Consider the following 19,188-nt stretch of genomic DNA (forward strand, 5'->3'; position numbering starts at 1 on the left):
GCAGCCTCTCTGCTAATGGGTGGGGTTGTGTTCCTGTTTTGCTAGTTGTTTGGCATAGGTTGTCCAGCACTGTGGCTTGCTGGTCGTTGAGTGAAGCTGGGTGCTGGTGTTAAGATGGAGGTCTCTGGGAGATTTCCACCGTTTAATATTATGTGGAGCTGGGAGGTCTCTTGTTGATCAGTGTCCTGAAGTTGGCTCTCCTACCTCAGAGGCAGAGCCCTGCCTCCTGGGCTGGAGCACCAAGAGCCTTTCATCCACACGGCTCAGAATAAAAGGGAGGAAAAGTAGAGAGAATTATTAGAAGTATGAGGAAAGAAAGAAGGAAAGGAGGAAAGGAAGGAAGGAAGAAAGAAGCAAAGAAGGAAAGAAAGGAGGGAGGGAGGGAGGAAGGAAGGAAGGAGGGAAAGAAGGAGAAAATGTAGAGAGAATTAGTAGAAGTATGAGGAAAGAAAGAGGGAAAGGAGGAAAGGAAGGAAGGAAGAAAGAAGCAAAGAAGGAAAGAAAGGAGGGAGGGAGGGAGGGAAGGAGGAAGGAAGGAAAGAAGGAGGGAAAGAAGGAGAAAATGTAGAGAGAATTAGTAGAAGTTTGAGGAAAGAGAGAAGGAAAGGAAGAAAGGAAGGAAGGAAGAAAGAAGCAAAGAAGGAAAGAAAGGAGGGAGGGAGGAAGGAAGGAAGGTAGGAGGGAAAGAAGGAGAAAATGTAGAGAGAATTAGTAGAAGTATGAGGAAAGAAAGAAGGAAAGGAGGAAAGGAAGGAAGGAAGAAAGAAGCAAAGAAGGAAAGAAAGGAGGGAGGGAGGGAGGGAGGGAGGAAGGGAGGAAGGAAGGAGGGAAAGAAGGAAAAAAGACAGAAAGAAAGAAGATACAGTAAAAATAAAATAAAGTATAATATAGTTATTGTACTAAAAAATATTTAGAAAGAAAGAAAAAAAAAAGAACAGATAGAACCCTAGGACAAATGTTGGAAACAAAGCTATACAGAGAAAATCATACACAGAAGCATACACATACGTGTTCACAAAGAGAGGCAAAGGGGGAAAAATCATAAATCCTGCTCCCAGAGACCACCTCCTCAACCTGGGGTGATTCGCTGTCTAAAGGAGGGAAGGAAGGAAGGAAAGAAAGAAAGAACGAAGGTAAAGTACAATAAAGTTATTACAATTAAAATTAATTATTAAGAAAAGAAAAATTTTTTTTTAAAAAAAACCATGGACGGATAGAGCCCTAGGACAAATGTTGGAAGCAAAGCTATACAGAGAAAATCTTACACAGAAGCATACACATACGTGTTCACAAAGAGAGGCAAAGGGGGAAAAATCATAAATCCTGCTCCCAGAGACCACCTCCTCAACCTGGGGTGATTCGCTGTCTAAAGGAGGGAAGGAAGGAAGGAAAGAGAGAAAGAAAGAAAGAACGAAGGTAAAGTACAATAAAGTTATTACAATTAAAAGTAATTATTAAGAAAAAAAAAATTTTTTTTTTTTTTAAAAAAACCATGGACGGATAGAGCCCTGGGACAAATGTTGGAAGCAAAGCTATACAGAGAAAATCTTACACAGAAGCATACACATACACGTTCACAAAGAGAGGCAAAGGGGGAAAAATCATAAATCCTGCTCCCAGAGACCACCCCCTCAACCTGGGGTGATTCGCTGTCTAAAGGAGGGAAGGAGGGAAGGAAAGAAAGAAAGAAAGAACGAAGGTAAAGTTCAATAAAGTTATTACAATTAAAATTAATTATTAAAAAAAATTTTTTTTTTTTTTTAAAAAAAAAAACCATGGACGGATAGAGCCCTAGGACAAATGGTGGAAGCAAGAGTATACAGACAAGATCTCACACAGAAGCATACACGCACACATTCACAAAAAGAGGAAAAGGGAAAAAAATCACAGATCTCGCTCCTAAATTCCTCCTCTTCAATTTGGGATCACTCCCTGTCTATTCAGGTATTCCACAATGCAGGGCACATCAAGTTGATTGTGGAGCTTCAATCCGCCGCCTCCGCGGCTGCCGGGAGAGACCTCCCCCTCTCCTCCCTGCTCTCACAGCTCACAGGAGCTCAGCTTTGTACCCGGCCCTGTCCCTGCGCGCAGATCGCTGGAGGGCGTCTGTTTTTTGCTCAGACAGGATGGGGTTAAAGGAGCCGCTGATTCGGGAGCTCCGGCTCACTCAGGCCGGGGGTTGGGGGATGGGGGAAGGAGGGGCACTGCGTGCGGGGTGGGCCTGCGGCGGCAGAGGCGGCGTGACGCTGCACCAGCCTGAGACCCGCCGTGCGTACTCCCGGGGAAGTTGTCCCTGGATCCCGGGAACCTGGCAGTGGCTGCCTGCAAGGCTCCGCGGAAGAGGGGCGCGGAGAGTGACCTGTGCTCGCACACAGCCTCCCTGATGGCGGCAGCAGCAGCCCCAGCGTCTCCCGCCCGTCTCTGGGGTCTACGGTTTCAGCCGCGGCTTGCGCCCGTCTCTGGGGCTCGCGCTTCCCGCCGCGGCTCGCGCCCGTCTCGGGGGCTCGCGCCCTCAGCCGCGGCTCACGCCAGTCTCTGGGGTTCGCGCTTTTGGCCGCGGCTCGCGCCCGTCTCTGGAGTTCCTTTAAGCAGCGCTCTTAAACCCCTCTCCTCGCGCACCAGGAAACAAAGAGGGAAGAAAAAGTCTCTTGCCTCTTCGGCCGGTGCAGGCTTTTCCCCGAACTCCCTCCCGGCTAGTCGTGGCGCACCAACCCCTTCAGGCTATGCTCAAGCCGCCAACCCCAGTCCTCTCCCTGCGCTCCGTCCAAAACCTAAACCCGAGCCTGAGCTCGCAGCCCCGCCCGCCCCGGCGGGTGAGCAGACAAGCCTCTCGGGTTGGTGAGTGCCGGTCGGCACCGATCGTCTGTGCAGGAATCTCCCCGCTTTGCCCTCCACACCCGTCGCTGTGCACTCCTCCGCGGTCCCGAAGCTCCCCCCTCTGCCTCCCGCAGTCTCCTCCCGCGGAGGGGCTTCCTAGTGTGTGGAAACTTTTCCTCCTTCACAGCTCCCTCCCACTGGTGCAGGTGCCGTCCTTATTCTTTTGTCTCTGTTTTTTCTTTTTTCTTTTGCCCTACCCAGGTACGTGGGGAGTTTCTTGCCTTTTGGGAGCTCTGAGGTCTTCTGCCAGCCTTCAGTAGGTGTTCTGTAGGAGTTGTTCCACGTATAGATGTATTTCTGGTGTATCCGTGAGGAGGAAGGCGATCTCCACGTCTTACTCTTCCGCCATCTTCCCGCCGCTCCGAGACACAGTTTTCATAATTGTTAAGTGAAGGAGTTTGACTGGATGATCTCTAACGTTGCTCCCATATCTCTCATTCTATAGAATTTTAAGAAAATTATGATTAGCAGGATGGTTCTCTCCCTGGTGAATTTGTTTCTTCTCATGGATTAAATTTTCACTAAATTCTGTCAATCCTGAACTTGTCTGCTGAGCTTCAGATTTATATAACCAAGGACCTGGATGTCACACATAATATCAGCTGAGAAACTCTGAATGTAAAGGAAAGGAAAAACAAAATTTACTTACACAAGAAAAAAAGAAAGAAAGAAGAAAAAGGAAAATAGAACTCATTTGCTCACTTAATTGGAAAGTCTATGAATAGACCTAGTTTTAGCTACAGCTAGATTTATGGCTTAAATAATGTCATCTAGATTTACTTTCTTTCCACCTCTCAGTCCTGTTTTGCACAGGGCGGGCTGGCTCCATTCTGAAACTTCACATGGTGTAATAGTGCTGTTGCATTATCTCTTAATTACAAGTATCAAGGAAAAATAAAAGTATTTTCCCAGATGCATAACAAGAATCTCTTTGCATCTCATTGGCTCTGATTGGCTAAAATGTCCATCTCTGAACCAGTCACCATGTTAAGAAGAAATTCAGTGTGCTGACTGGCTTAGATCTGGGTCATGTGATTCATTGCTAAACCAGAGATATAGTCCCATCGTACCAGGACCAGTTGATTATAACATTCCAGTAATTTTCTGAGTTGGTTGTTAAACTGTTGCGAGCATTAAATTTGAAAAGGTGGGAGTATCCATGCTACAAACTAGGGCTTTATTTGTTTACTTATTTTGGAGAGATCATTTACCAGCACATCACTGGGTACGGCCCTGTCCAAGCAGAGTGGGTGAGGATAGGATCACCTTGTAAAAATGAGGCTGTTAACAAAATAAGACAAAAATAAATGCTGCAGTGGCAAGAAAAAAACAAAAACAAAAACAAGAAAACCTACCACTGTTCATTCACTAAAACTGGAAGCTCAAACTCAAAATATCTAATGCTGAATTTTCTCTTTCTCCTCCATCTGCTTTGTCTCATGGATTTTCCATCTTGATTGGTAACCATCACTCCAATCAGACACTCAAGTCTAAAATATGACATTTAATTTTTGAATGCTTTTATTTCTTTCATAACACAATTTTCCTCCTTAGCATTTTTTAAACCCATCTCATCCTCTGTTGCTACAAGTCACTTAGACTTGTTTGATCTCTCTTTGGGATATTTCAGGATTCTTCTAATTTGTCTGCAGACCTTCAGTCTTACCTTTCTCAAATTTATCCAGTGTATCACCAGCAGGGTGATCTATCTAAAGTATGTCTGACCCAATTATTACTTCTTCCTAAATTTCTTTCCATTGCATAATAGAAAAGGTCTGTGATGGCTTTCAACATGTTCACAAATTCTTCTCCCTTTACGAGGTGGAGCTTAATTCTCTGGCTTTGAGTAAGGGCTCAATGAATAGAATATAACAAAAGTGATGGTGTGTGGCTTCCATGACTAGGTCATAAAAGGAGTTGCGGTTTCTTCCTTGCCCTCTCTCTTGGATGACCCACTCTAGGGGAAGCCAGCTATCATTTTGTGAGAACACTCAAGCAGCACTGTGGAGGGGTCCATGTAGCAAAAAACTGAGGCCTCCTGCCAGCAACTATCTTGGAAGCGGAAGAGTTTAAACGACTGCAGTCCAGTCTGATGTGGTGACTGCAGCCTCACGAGAGATTCTGAACCAGAACCACCTAGGTCACTCCTGAATTCCTAACCCACTGGAACTGTGAGAAAGCAACTGATTATTATCTTAAGCTGTTAAATTTTGAGCGTAGCAACAGGTCATTTGGTCTCAGCTTAACACTTTATTTTTCCTCCATCACTGAACTTACACTTTACAAAACCATATGGGTTTGTCTTCCTCATTCTAGTCCGAGCTTCCTGAGGGCAGGTACTGTAATTCCAAGCTCACTGCTGTATCCCTGAGTGGTAGACTGTATTGCTGTTTCACAAAGATGGCTGCAACAGTATCTCCTATTTCAAGTACTCTTCTAGAAGCTTGTCACTTCCCCATCCAGAGGTGGATTCCCTGTCTCCTCCCTTTGAAACTGGATGGATCTTTGTGACTGCCTCAAACAGTAGAGCTGAAGGGGATGATATGTTATTTCCAAAGGCAGGTCATAAAAATGCCACGCACGTTTGCGTCTCTCCTTTAGACCCTTGCTGTTGGAATCCAACCACTGTGCTGTGGGGAAACTCAAGCAATCTGTAGAAATGCCCACAGGGAGAGGAAGCATGAGCCCCAGCTCACAGTGGGAGCCGAGCTCCCAGGCGACAGCCGGTGCTAACTAGCCATGGGAGTGAACCGTCCTGGAAGTCAATCTTCCAGTCCCTAGTTGAGTCTACCAAGCCAATGCCACGTGGATCAGAGATGAGCTGCCCCTGCTGAGCTCTGCTCAGATTGCAGCTTTGTGAGGAAGATAAATGATTGTGATTGTTTTAAGCCACTAAGTTTTAGGATAATCTGCTATGCAGTAGTATGTAACGGGAACGTCCAGCGCAGTATCTGTGACATCACAGGCATTTGACAAGCATTTGTAAACTGACTGAAGATCCTAGTTTCCTTATACAGCTACTTTCTGGGCACAATAGTACACGTGTCCTTCTTTAAACAAATCTTGAACTCATGACTCAAGATTTGTGTTCAAGCTGTTCCTTCTGCTATGAATTGCCTCCCTACTTTCCTTGTACATTTACCTGCTCAAGTCTTATGCTTCTGAAAAAATGCTGTTGAAACTTGCTTTCCTCCCTTCCTTGCATCCCTTTAATAACTATGTCGTGAATGTCTACGATAAGCCCAGGATATCATATGGAGCAATAGAGGCAAAATCCCCATCCTCTTGGAGTTTCACATTTCAATGGGGATCCAGTCAACAAATAAATATGTCATTAAAAATTATAGAGTGTGATTAGCACCTTAAAGGAATTAAACAGTGTGCAGTAATAGAAAAAAACGGGGCGGTGGGAGGGGCAGAAGGAACGGGGTCCTATTTTAAATGAAGTGTCTCAGGAAGATCTCTTTAAGGAGGTGATATTTGAGATCTGAACAATAAGACGGAACAAGTCTGGAAGAAAAGACCATGGCATCCCGGGCAGAGAAAAGAGCAAGTGCAAAGCCATGAGATGAGATCAAAAATGTTTTCTGTTGGATAAAATAAAGGAGGCATTTACAGCTGCAGGATGATGAGTGGAGAGAAGACATTGACTAGATGAAGTGGGAGAAATAAGCAGACACCAGACCATGTATACGTAGAGTCACGGAAAGGAAGTTAGATTTAATTCTAAATACAAATGATATTTACTGGAGGACTTTAAAGTGGGGGAGTGCCACAGTCGGATTTGCATTTTAAGCTTACCCTTGCTCTTGTGCAGAGAATGGATTTTAGGTTGGCAGGAAGGGGTGCAGGGAGATCAGTAGGGAAACCAAACTGAACACGAGATGGTGGTACTTTGGGTTAGGGTGGTAGCAGCAGATAGATAAAAATGATGTATTGGGATAAAATTCGTGGCTATAACTTATAGGACTTGTTGGGGACTCAGATACAAGGGCTGAAAGAAAAAGAGGATTTCCGGCTTTGGTGAAGGGTTTGTACTTTATTGCAAAGCAGTAAGGAGCCATGGGAGGATTAGCAGGGCAGTGTATGCTCACTTTCTTTCTTCAAGAAGCCTCTCTAGATGCCTCCTGATAGAATTAATCTCTCTCTCTTCTGGGTATTTATTCATAGTTTTGATTCTCACAGGGCATGTAGCATCAGGTATGGATTAAAAGCATAAGGAATTTTGGGGGCTGAATTGATGTGAGTTGATCTGGGTTCCACCACTACTTTATGTGAAGTGTAAGACTTGGAGAAGCCCATTCATCTCTGTGGCCTCAACTTCTCCAAATGTGGGTAGCATCTATGTTACAGGCTTGTTGGGTTCATTAAATGAAACCCTGGAGGAGAAAGATATGCTTCAGAAAGGATAGGGAGAAGACCTAGCTTTACATTAACTTCAAATTCACTTAATAACTAACTCTATCTAACATTTGTGGAGCACCTACCCTGTGCCTGATACTAGGTGTTTTACTCTTCATAACAACCTTGTGATTTAGCTACTTTTGTCATCCTCCTTTACAAACAGGCACAAAGAGCTTAAAAATGTACCCAAGGTCCTGCTGTAACACTTAGCTTGTATAGATTTGTCTTTCTATATCCCTATTTCTCCCCATTTCTCTCAGATAACAGGGAGTGTGTGTGCGTTGCTCACAACTTCCTTCCTCATCTCTGACACATGGCAGAAAGTAACTTCATGTATGCTGAGTGAGTGAACTTTCAGGCATTGACTCACATGTCAAAGTTGACAAGACAGAGGTCAGAATTATGGGGTCTTGACAAGACAAAGGTCAGAGTTATGGGGTACTGGCTTTACTTGAGTGGGTCCACCCAGCTGAGCTGGGGAGAGTCCTGAGCCAGACTAGCTTGGAAAGCTGGTCAGATCCATGATGAGATCAGATCCTCACGTGGTCAGATCAGATCCCCCCTGCTGCCTCGTCTGCAGTACTATGATTATGTGCCTAATTTACTTGTGCTGTTTGGTTTCAGAAGCGTAGCAATGGCACAATACGACCTTTATTAACAAGACTACTGAGGGAATGGCGTATTCCGACTACTCAGGCGGAGATGAAAGCTCCTTTGTTTAAACCCTTTTGGAAAATCTCTATAAGATGTAGTGGCCGCTGTTTCGCCTTGGGAAGGACTGTGCAGTGAATATGGTTTGTGTCTTGAAGTTGAAAAGCTGCTGACCCTCCTGTCTTACAGTGGTCTCCGTGCTTTATTCTAAATATGATTATTTTGGAGAGGAGAAGGTGGGAGGAGATTGGGCTAAATATATTCTTAGATGAGGCACTACCTTGAGATGCTCATTTTAAAATAACATAATGATATGGGCTTATGTTCCTTCAGAATTGACATTGTCCCTTAAAAAAATAGAGTGATGGAAAAAGGGAAATTTTTTTTTTTACATCTTTATTGGAGTATAATTGCTTTACAATGGTGTGTTAGTTTCTGCTTTATAACAAAGTGAATCAGTTATACATATACATATGTTCCCATACCTCTTCCCTCTTGTGTCTGCCTCCCTCCCACACTCCCTATTCCACCCCTCTAGGTGGTCACAAAGCACCGAGCTGATCTCCCTGTGCTATGCGGCTGCTTCCCACTAGCTATCTACCTTACGTTTGGTAGTGTATATATGTCCATGCCTCTCTCTCGCTTTGTCACAGCTTACCCTTCCCCCTCCCCGTATCCTCAAGTCCATTCTCTAGTAGGTCTGTGTCTTTATTCCTGTCTTACCCCTAGGTTCTTCATGACATTTATTTTTCTTAAATTCCATATATATGTGTTAGCATACAGTATTTGTTTTTCTCTTTCTGACTTACTTCACTCTGTATGACAGACTCTAGGTCTATCCACCTCATTACAAATAGCTCAATTTCATTTCTGAAAAAGGGAAAATTAATGAAAGATTCTGTTCCAAGTCTTTAAGTCTTCCTGTAAACATCAGCTTAAGTTCTCCCATAAGAAGACTGTAAAATGATGTTTACTTATCAGAACTGGGCTTGCTCTGTGTGGTTTAGTATATGTAACATTTTCCCCCTGGTCTGCAGAGTACAAAAGAAGACAAAGTGGGTAGTCACAGATGAGGGAAGAGTCGAGAAGGGACTGTTTTATATCCTTTAAAGGGAGTCTTGAGTGCCCTGCGATAGAAGGGGACAAGATGTGATTTTAGCAGGCACTGAGAAGGTCCTTCTGCCAAAAATAGACCCACCTGCTTGTGGATGTGTGGCATTCCTTTGACTGGGGACAATGCCAGAGAGGCCAGCTGTTCCCTCAGATACTCCTCCCACAGTCTGGCTGAGACCTGAAATTCCAGCCTTGAACTTAAGGCTAAATTTTCCTCCACAATCTACCGTAAAGCATGTGCTTCTCACTTCCTCCCCTTCCTTCTCACTCTAAAACAAAGGTGTTACCAGCTATTTACACCGAAGTATGAATTATATAGATTTGTGCAAAGAACAGAAATTATGGAAGTGGGAGAATCCTTGGTTCCCTCCTCCCCCCTTAACTCTGTGACTTTTGGTCAAGTCCTTAACTACTTATGCAGTAGTTCCTTTTTCTATAAAATAAGACGAAGCCAAACCAACTGAACTCTTGGGAGGGCAAAATAAGACAAATGTAGAGAACCAATTAGCAAAAGGCTAGAAACGACCCAAATGTCTATTGAAGGGAGGCTAGTTAAATAAACTTTGGAGCATCCACACAATGCCATATTATGTAGCTGTGAAAAGGAATCAGGAAGACCTCTGCGTCGTAATGTAGAGTGACGGCCGAGACATATTGTTAAGTAACAAAAACAAAATGCATCACATGCATGTTTGCACAATGCTATAGTTTAGATAAGAAAGGAGGAGACATAGGAAATACATACTTATTTATAATTTCAGTAGCTGGATAAACCAAAAATTAATTTAAAAATGGGATGGAGGGAACAAGGAATTAGAGGATATGGAGGGGACATAGACTTCTCTATGAAATTTATTTTTTTTTTTTGACTTTGGAATCACGTAAATATTGTACATAGTTAAAAACAAAGTTAAATCAAAGAGAAAAGCAACCAAAGCACAGCAAGCCCTAAAACTTTAAAATAAACTGGAAAAAAGTGAACTTAACTTTATATCAATTCTGTGGCATAACCATCTCAAGAATTATTTCAACTGATTTTAAAAGACATATTTCGATTTCACATTCCTAGGGAGATATATCCTAAGGACAAAAAAAAAGTATAAAGATCTCTTACATAAATGAACTTTTCTACAAAACAGATACAGACTCACAGACATAGAGAACAGACTTGTGATTGCCAAGGGGGAGGTGAGGTGAAGGAGGGATGGATTGGGAGTTTGGGGTTAGTAGATGAAAACTATTATATAGAGAATGGATAAACAACAAGGTCCTACTGTATAGCACAGGGAACTATATGCAATATCTTGTGATAAACCATAATGGAAAAGAATATGGAAGAATGTATATGTATATATAACTGATCACTTTGCTGTACAGTAGAAATTAACACAACATTGTAAAGCAACTATACTTCAATAAAATAAATTTTAGAAGAGATCTTTTAGATTGAATTCTTTCAGCTAGTTGTTAGTGGTAATATTCACATTATTATTTTAAATACCGTTATATAGAGTGCAAGATAAAGCAGCTAAGAAATTAAGTTAATACCCTTAGGAGATAAGGTTTTCAGAGTAAAAAAAGACAAACTTAAAATAAAAGAATTGAAGTAAAAATTCTGTAATCTTTGATTTGAATTAGAAATATCAGTATTTATGATTTATTTTTCTCTTTCTAAAAACTACAAATTTCCTAGCCCTGTCCACTCATAAGGCCTAGAAGCATGACCATCTCAGTTTAAATGATTACTCTGGGTACCCAGAATGTAAAACCTAAGTACCACTTCCATCTTAAAGGGAACAGGGATCCTTGGAAAAATGCGTAATTTTACTTCTGGGGAAGAAAGTGTTTTGAGATGAATTGGGGGCATGTTATTATGCCCCAGAGCAAGATTATATGAGCCAACTTGAAGGATTTCCCACTGGCCAAATTTGGGAAGAATGTAAAAACAAATAATGATTACAACACTGTGAAACACATCAAGTATGTAAAATCAACAAGTTAGTTTGGAGGTTGCGTGGGCACCAGCTCACTATTCTGAAAATAGACGGTAAGAAAGAAGCATCTACCCCGCCTCTTTTGTTTCAGGTAATTCAACAATTGTTGAGAGAACATTCTTTATTGGATAATTCTAGCTAATAAATGCAGGAGGAATGATAGGATTAAAAAATCTCCATTCTTGGTGGAAATCATTCTGCAACATACAAATGTATCAACTCAACAGGCATCCACCTTAAACTTACAGAATGTTATATGTCAATTAAATCTCTATAAAGCTGGAAATAAAAAAAAAACCCCTCCATTCTGATGACTCCATTCCAGTCATCAATGTCTGCCAAAACCATTAAGCGAAGACCTGTGAGAAACTTTACGATGGAAGTGGCCATGTGATGCTCAAAACAAAACAAATAGCAGGCAGTTTTATTACCACAACAGACAAGGTTGTAGCACAGAAATGGCTGTCTCTACTGTAAACACAGACGTGAGCTGCCCAATCATCGTGGGTGGTGGTAGGGAACAGTTGCAGGCTGTGGTCTCAGTTTGGCGGCGGGTAGAACCCACCTTTCTCCACCTCCCACTCTTCCGATTCTTTCCGTCAGCGGAACCGAATAGAGAACAGGGGCAGGTGCCTGCGCTGAATTCAGAGCCCTCAGCGGCTGGTGTTATCTCTTTTCACTTTGTCACGTCTTGCCCTGGAGGAGGAAAGAGTCTTGGTCTTAGACCCTGCATTTCTTTTTCCTTGTTTTTTAAAGTCTTTATTGAATTTGTTACAATATTGCTTCTGTTTTATGTTTCAGTTTTTTGGCCGGGAGGCGTGTGGGATCGAGGACCAGGGACCCAACCCATAACCCCTGCTGCTAACATGCTGTCCTCGGGAGTATCAGGTGAGTTGATGGAATTCAAGTGTTTAGCACATCCAATGCCTGGAGAGCTTTCCCAAGGCCAGAGACAACTTGTGGATCTCTTCATTCAGAGAGAATAGGAGCCAGGGGTTGTGTCCTTGCTTCTACATAGGCTTTATTTGCACACTCCTTTCTCTCTCAGAGGGACGATTGTGATTGGTCAACTAGAGCAGAACGCTGGCTAAGAGAACTCAGCCCAAATCAGTGAAACAGCAGTTACCGATTTTGATCTTTTGGATAAATCACTTTTTCTCTTTTTACACTGGCTGTTTTTCTTCTTCAAGCGAGCCTTATTTTATTTTGTTCCAGCTTTACTTTTGAAAATGTCTCCCTTCTCCTCTTGTAACATGGTCCTTGTTTCCACTCAAAGGGAGCAAACTTAAGTCTTGTTAAGTCTATACATGTCAAAATGTTACTTAGGTCACATTTCACCAAATGTATTCTTGAGTTACCTAAAATCATTACTTACCTAATCTCTTAAATCAGATGCATGATCTACTGCAAGGCCGTATTTGCTACAGTACTTTCTTTATACCTCCAGTATCACTTGAATAGTCAAAGGCCTGTGATACAGCAATGGAAGAACACTTTGACAATTGTTCTTTGGAATCCTCACATACTGAATACCCAGGGGCATGTTTTTCCAAATGGGCTATCAGATGGGGAACAATGGAGAAAAATGAAAATGGAAGCCTATTGAAAGACTATTTCGTGTGATTCACCTTCCACGCTTTACTTTCCCAAGTGTGGATCCGGCTCTGCCTTAAAAAGAAAAAAAAAAAAAAATCAGTCCCAGCCTGGACTACGCAGTTATTTGCCAACTGCTGCCATCTAATGGTGATACGTAGTAGTGCAGGATGAAGTAAAGACCTGGGGTGATTTTCTGTTCCCTGGAATACGGGTAGACTTAAGACCTACTGGTTATATGATGTCATTTAAAGGGTGATAGGAAAGCTGCAAACTCCCTAAACACCATTTGTACCTACTGATTGGTGCCAGGTAGATCAACATTGGGCTTTGATTTTCTAGCTCTGCGTTTCGAACCCATTATCTTTGGGAAGAATAACCCTGTGTCAATGGGATGCTAACATATCCCCTAGGGGCTCGTATCAGCTGAAGACAGTAAGTTTCCTTCATGGCAGGTGCTAGAGTAGGATCAATACCCACCAATTCCTGAGGAAACAACCTCAACTGTCCCACATGTCACCAATATATTTTTCCTCTCTCTACTTTGGACAAATAACGTCACCTGCTATATCAGTAAACAAAGGATGTCATGACCATGAAGACATCAGCCCCTGAAGCTGCCCTGACTGCACTGCATGGGCACCTACTATGTGCTAAGGACTTTGTGTATACCATCTCTAATCCTCAAAACAATTTTTATTCCACTTTAGTATGAAGACTCCGAAAACTCCGATTAAATGCATTGACTACAAACACAGTGTGTTAGGTTGCATAGCTGTTATTTATCTTAGTTATGTTTTTTTTTTTTACTAAAGAAGCCTGTTTCCTGCATTTAATGTCATTAATTGGGGGAAGGGGATCCAATTGCTCCCCCCCACCCAACTTACCCAATTTTTTTCTTTTATTGAAGTCTAGTTCATTTACAATGTTGTGTTAGCTTAAGGTGTACAGAAAAGTGATTCAGTTATACATATGTACATATATATCTATTATTTTTCAGATTCTAAAAATATGGAACACTTCGTGAACGTGCATGTCATCTTTGGTCAGGGGCCATGCTAATCTTCTCTGTACTGTTCCAATTTCAGTATATGTGCTGCCAAAGCGAGCCTCCAACATATGTTCTTTCAATTAAACCTATCCCTTCTAAAAGAAACTCAAATACTATTTCCTCTCAGCTTAATGCTGATGTCTGGGTAGATCAGATATTTTCTTCAGATGATACTCTGTGTCTTTTGTGGGGATCTTGCCCACTTTCCATGGGGAAAAACGTGGAAGCTTGGCTCCTTTTTGAGTCCAGAGTGGGATAATTACCTTAGTTTAGACTAGTATAAGACATAAATTAATATATTACATATATTATCTTGCCATAACCAAAGATTTCCAGTTTTCTCCTGGCTGAAATTCTTTAAAGTCAAATCCTTTTAAAGTGAAATCCTTTGATTCCCCTTTGAGATGTGACTTCTACTGCAAATGTCCTCCAGAAAGGGAATACGTTGTCATAGCTGTAGTGTCAATTTTGTTTAAATCTGAAAACTAACAGCTCTTTATTTGACAAAAGGTTTGATTTTGGGTTGATCAATGGGGCAAAATGCTAGACATGGGGATGAACTAGATTTCCCATTATTTGTTCATATTAATCATGACCATTTTTGTTCCCTGGAAGCTATTCGTTTCCTTATTATGCAAAACTCTGCAACCCTTTTCCTCCAAACCTTAAAATCAAACGTGTTGTCTGACATTGGTTTTTGTTCCCCTCTCAAATGCCAGGGATGGTCTGAGATATAGTGTTTGAATGCCAAAGTGTTGGTTTTAGACATTATGATGGTGTGTAACACGAAGGTCAAATACATTCAATCTCATGTCAACTCTGTTTAGCTGCTAGCGGTTGCCGCAGTTGCAGGGTTGAGGAGGATTCTGAAGCTGTGTCTGGGCTCAGCAGGAAAGAGCGATAAGTGATACCTGTCACAGAGGCTGCAACCGTGGAGGTGTGGCACAATTTCAACCCTGTTTCTGAGGATTGGAGGGCAAAGTATTCGAAACCAGAAATGATCAGGAAAATCAGGGCCATAGAAGTGTTAAGTCTTCTCTTGGAAATCAGTTGTTCTGTGGCTGCTGAATAGAATTGTGGAGATGCAGAGAGATAGGGAAGCAAATGATTATTACATGAAGGCTGGGGGGCTGATGACAAGACTTAGGAACTCATTGCTTTCCCCATAGAGGGCTCTAGACTTTGTAGGTCTGGTAATGGTGGAAGTGGTAGCATTAGAGATGGTGGTGATTTGGAAGGTGAGTAGAGAAGGAGCTCTGATCACCTCTGTTCTTCAGTTTCTGAAATTTCTCTGATACTGACTGAAGGACACCAAGGAAGGCCAACCATGGAACTAAACTATCAGACACATTGAAGGTTTTCTGTTTTTTGTTTGTTTTTGGCCTTGAAGTCCATACTACGAGAACTGATTGATATTTTGATTACTGATTCGTTTTGAGTATTGATATTTTTGGCTCCAAATCATATTTTGTACAGAAAATTCTAAAGCTATCAAAACATCCTTTGCCTTATGTCATGTCTCTAAAAGTGTGAGCTAAGATTAAACTTTTGTCATAAGGGAGGAAGCTATTTATTTATTTATTTTAAGTAGGTGTTTCTAAGTTATATAAGTGCAAAAACAGTAATAAAATTTTATTTGGTGTCACATGACATTTTTCTACACCCTTAACCTTCAACCACTTGAATTGCTTAGATAAATTTCTTTGGCAAATAATAAGACCATAATGTTCCAATTATTGTTAGTGCTTTACAAATAAACCATATAAATGCCTGACATTTCCAACTTCGAAAAATGCCTGAGGATGGCTGAATATATGGTCTATAAGCTCACCTACTGGTTGAAAATCCAACCTGTCTCTTTAAGGCTTGTAATTTGTTTATTCTTTTTCAGTGTGTGACATAAATTTTATGATTAGCAAAATGAGGCAGTATGTGTTGGAGGCTAAAATGACTTGTCTCCTCAATGAAAGAAACAATATCCAACAAGTCTTTGGGAAGAATAATAAACACTAAAGAGTAAAAATTGTACTCTTGTTCCAGATTTGCTGATAACATATAGGTAAAGACTTGGTCTGTCCATGACAGCAACATATCTGAACAAGGCATGAAAATTCCATTCTGGTAATTCATCTTATGATGTACATACCTGATTTCAACAGGCTAGATTGGAAATCAAAAAGTATAATTGAGCAACTAATCACTTTTTGGAGAAGATTAAAGAATATCACCTAAATCAGTGTTTTTTGAGATATTTAGACTGAGGCGCACTGCAAGAAATGCATTTTACATCACAATACAGAGAGTGCTGAGGACTTAAATAGACGCGTGCCGGCACGCCCGCGCCTGAAACAAAGGTTTACTTGAAAATACTTATCCTTACTATGTGTACCTCTATAGTGTTTTACATTTTATCTATTTCATTTCTTTATTTATTACTTATTTATTTATTTTTGCGGTACGTGGGCCTCTCACTGTTGTGGCCTCTCCCGTTGCGGAGCACAGGCTCCGGACGCGCAGGCTCAGCGGCCACGGCTCACGGGTCCAGCCGTTCCGCGGCATGTGAGATCTTCCCAGACCGGGGCACGAACCCGTGTCCCCTGTCTCGGCAAGCGGACTCTTAACCACTGCGCCACCAGGGAAGCCTTATTTCATTTTTTTAAAAGAAGCTGATTACCATTGACCAAATTGGTTTCACAACTCCCTAATGGGTTGCTATTTCCCCTAATGTGAAAAACAACTGGGTAGGTGATTTGAAATCTTATTTTTCACTAATCAATTGTTTTGGCATCATATTGGTGCAGTTTGGGTGTAATGATCAAATTTGAATCACAGAGATTAAATCAATTCCGAATGAGTGGTACATGGAGGGGAAGATATGAGAAGTCTGGGTTCGGATTCTGGCTTCCAACACTTGCCTTCTGTGCCCAGCTAATTGAGGGCTAGTTTCCTGTTGTGACTAAGAACACAGATTCTTCAGTCAGACTGCCTGGGTCTGAATTCTGGCTCACACAGACTGCGTGAATGAACATGGGCGAGCTACTTAACTTCTTTGGGCCTCAGTTTCCTCATCTGTAAAATGGAAACAATATTACCCCTTTTTGACATATTATGACGATTTAACATAAGGTTAATAGAGTAAACACTCAATTGATAGTAGCTATTATTATTGAACAATCCCATAAAAACGTAAGAATCAAGGTGTTTTCAAATCTGTGTCTATAATGTCACATCGATCAAAACTTGACATAGGGGGCTTCCCTGGTGGCGCAGTGGTTGAGAGTCCGCCTGCCGATGCAGGGGACACGGGTTTGTGCCCCAGTCCGGGAAGATCCCACATGACGCGGAGCAGCTGGGCCCGTGAGCCATGGCCTCTGAGCCTGCGCGTCCGGAGCCTGTGCTCCGCAACGGGAGAGGCCACAACAGTGAGAGGTCCACACACCGCAAAAAAAGAAACCCCAAAAAACTGACATAGGTAATAGCTAATGTTTATTGTGTTTTATTAATTGAAAGATAGTTGATTTACAATGTGTCACCTTCATGTATACAACAAAGTGATTCACATATGTATACATATATAAAAAAATATATATATATGCTTTTTCAGGTTCTTTTCCCTTATAGGTTATTACAAAATATTGAGTAGAGTTCCCTGTGTTACACAGTAGGTCCTCGTTGGTTATCTATTTTATATATAGTGGTGTGTACATGCTAATCCCAAACTCCTAATTTATCCCTCCCCCCCCTTTTGTATATGAGTCACGTGCCTGGCACTGTGCAAAGCACTTTATATGCATATAACCTTTGCAACATTTTATCCCCATTTGATCTTCCGAGAGTATAACAAAGAAAGCATTTTAATTCTCATTTTGTAGTTGAAGAAATGCAAGCTTGGAGAGATCAAGTAACAGAGTTGGTAAATGATAAGCTGGGGTTCTAGCTCAAGTGTGTCTGATTCCAGAGCCTGAGCACCTCTGTCTCTTAGTCCCCTTTGGGTCTGTTTTCCCCCTAAAGCCACATGACTCACTCCCTCACTTCATGTCTCTGCTCCTTTTCATTCTATCCGTCCCAGATAAAACAGTAATGCCCTCTCACCCCCATGCTTCCTATCTGCCACATCCTTCTTTGGTTAGCATTGTAGCACCCAATCCCAATTGGCACTTTATATTTACTTGTTTATTTCTGGATTGTTTATCTTCCACTGAAACAGAAGCTTCATCGGTCAGGAGCTGCTGTATCTCCCACCCACAGAGTGCTATTTGGGGCACATCATGTATGTTCAATATATATTCTTTGTTGAATGAATAAATGAATTAATTGAGGTAAATGAAACAGAAGTAAGTCACAGGAAATTTAATATTAAGAAAACTTTACTTACAAATGTCATTATTTTTAGATTGGTTCTGAATGTTTTCAGGTGTATCTCATCTTTGTAATGTTTGGAATGTTCTATGAGCCATTGTTTCCCCTCGGAAGAATTGGGAAACCTCAGTCCATACATTGGGCTTTTCCCGCTAGTTGACTTCACTTGGTTCGTTGCAAATGTACCAAGAAAGTGAAATTACTGTTTGCAGTTACTGTACAGTTGAGAGAGAGGAAGGCGTCAGAAGCCATCAGCTGCACTATCCTTTTATGCCACAAGATGGCGCTGCTATCATACAGACATTAGCTTGTATTTCCCGCTCCCCACCCCACCCCACCCCCTAGTTTATTTCGCTCACCCCACCCTGCCTGGTTTTTCTTTCTTTGTAATTTGTTTGTGTTTGTCTCTGCCTCTGCCTTTTCCTTGAAATTTTTGTTCTCCGTTTCTATTTCTCTTCTATCCTCTTTCTTTCCCTTCTATTTAGACCTTTACTTATTACCTGGGCAGTTTATTATATAAATCTCTTCATTGTTTAACATAAAAGGTGACTTTTATGTTTCTTGACCTTATCTTTAAAACCCACTGGATGCACCATAATATAGATTATATATTTTATTCCTCTAAGGAAAACCAATACCTAATTAAGTTGCTTCTGAAGTCACTCATGTGACCGTTGACTTTTTTTTTTTCCTTTGTTAGGTCAATTTTGTAAGTTTTTAAAGGAGTGTTAAGGCTTAAAAGTTATGAGGTCATTTGTCCCAAGTTCATACAGCTTCCAGGAAGAACCCGCTGACCTGAAGTCTACCCCACACTCCCTCTGCCTCACAGATGTCCTGCTCTTTGATTCCTTTAATCAATCCTAATATTCAAGGGAGAAGTTTAAAAAGTAGATTAATGAAAAAGACAGAAGGAGATGATTACTGACAACTGAGACAAAACCAAAACATGTAGGTCAGCTGCTGTGATATGCTCCACTTTGGTCCTGTAATGTCCATCCACTGTTTTTTGTTTGTCTCTCTTTTCCAGCACCCCTTCCTTTGGGGAAATGTTCTTTACCACTTTTACATGATTATGGTAGGACAATCAGGACCCTCAATCCTGGGGCTTGGTCTCCTTCAATTTGAGAATGTATAAGTGACTCAGAC

The 19,188-nt window shown here is 41.6% G+C and overlaps 1 non-coding gene across 1 annotated transcript; it reads right to left on the minus strand.

Moving 5' to 3' along the window:
- Positions 1–13,637: 13,637 nt before the first annotated feature.
- Positions 13,638–13,740, minus strand: LOC116742807. The gene has a single exon (XR_004346587.1). It is a non-coding gene; the product is annotated as a U6 spliceosomal RNA (small nuclear RNA).
- Positions 13,741–19,188: the final 5,448 nt, after the last annotated feature.

This window comes from Phocoena sinus, chromosome 17 (genome assembly GCF_008692025.1).
Source record: "Phocoena sinus isolate mPhoSin1 chromosome 17, mPhoSin1.pri, whole genome shotgun sequence".
NCBI lineage: Eukaryota > Metazoa > Chordata > Mammalia > Artiodactyla > Phocoenidae > Phocoena > Phocoena sinus.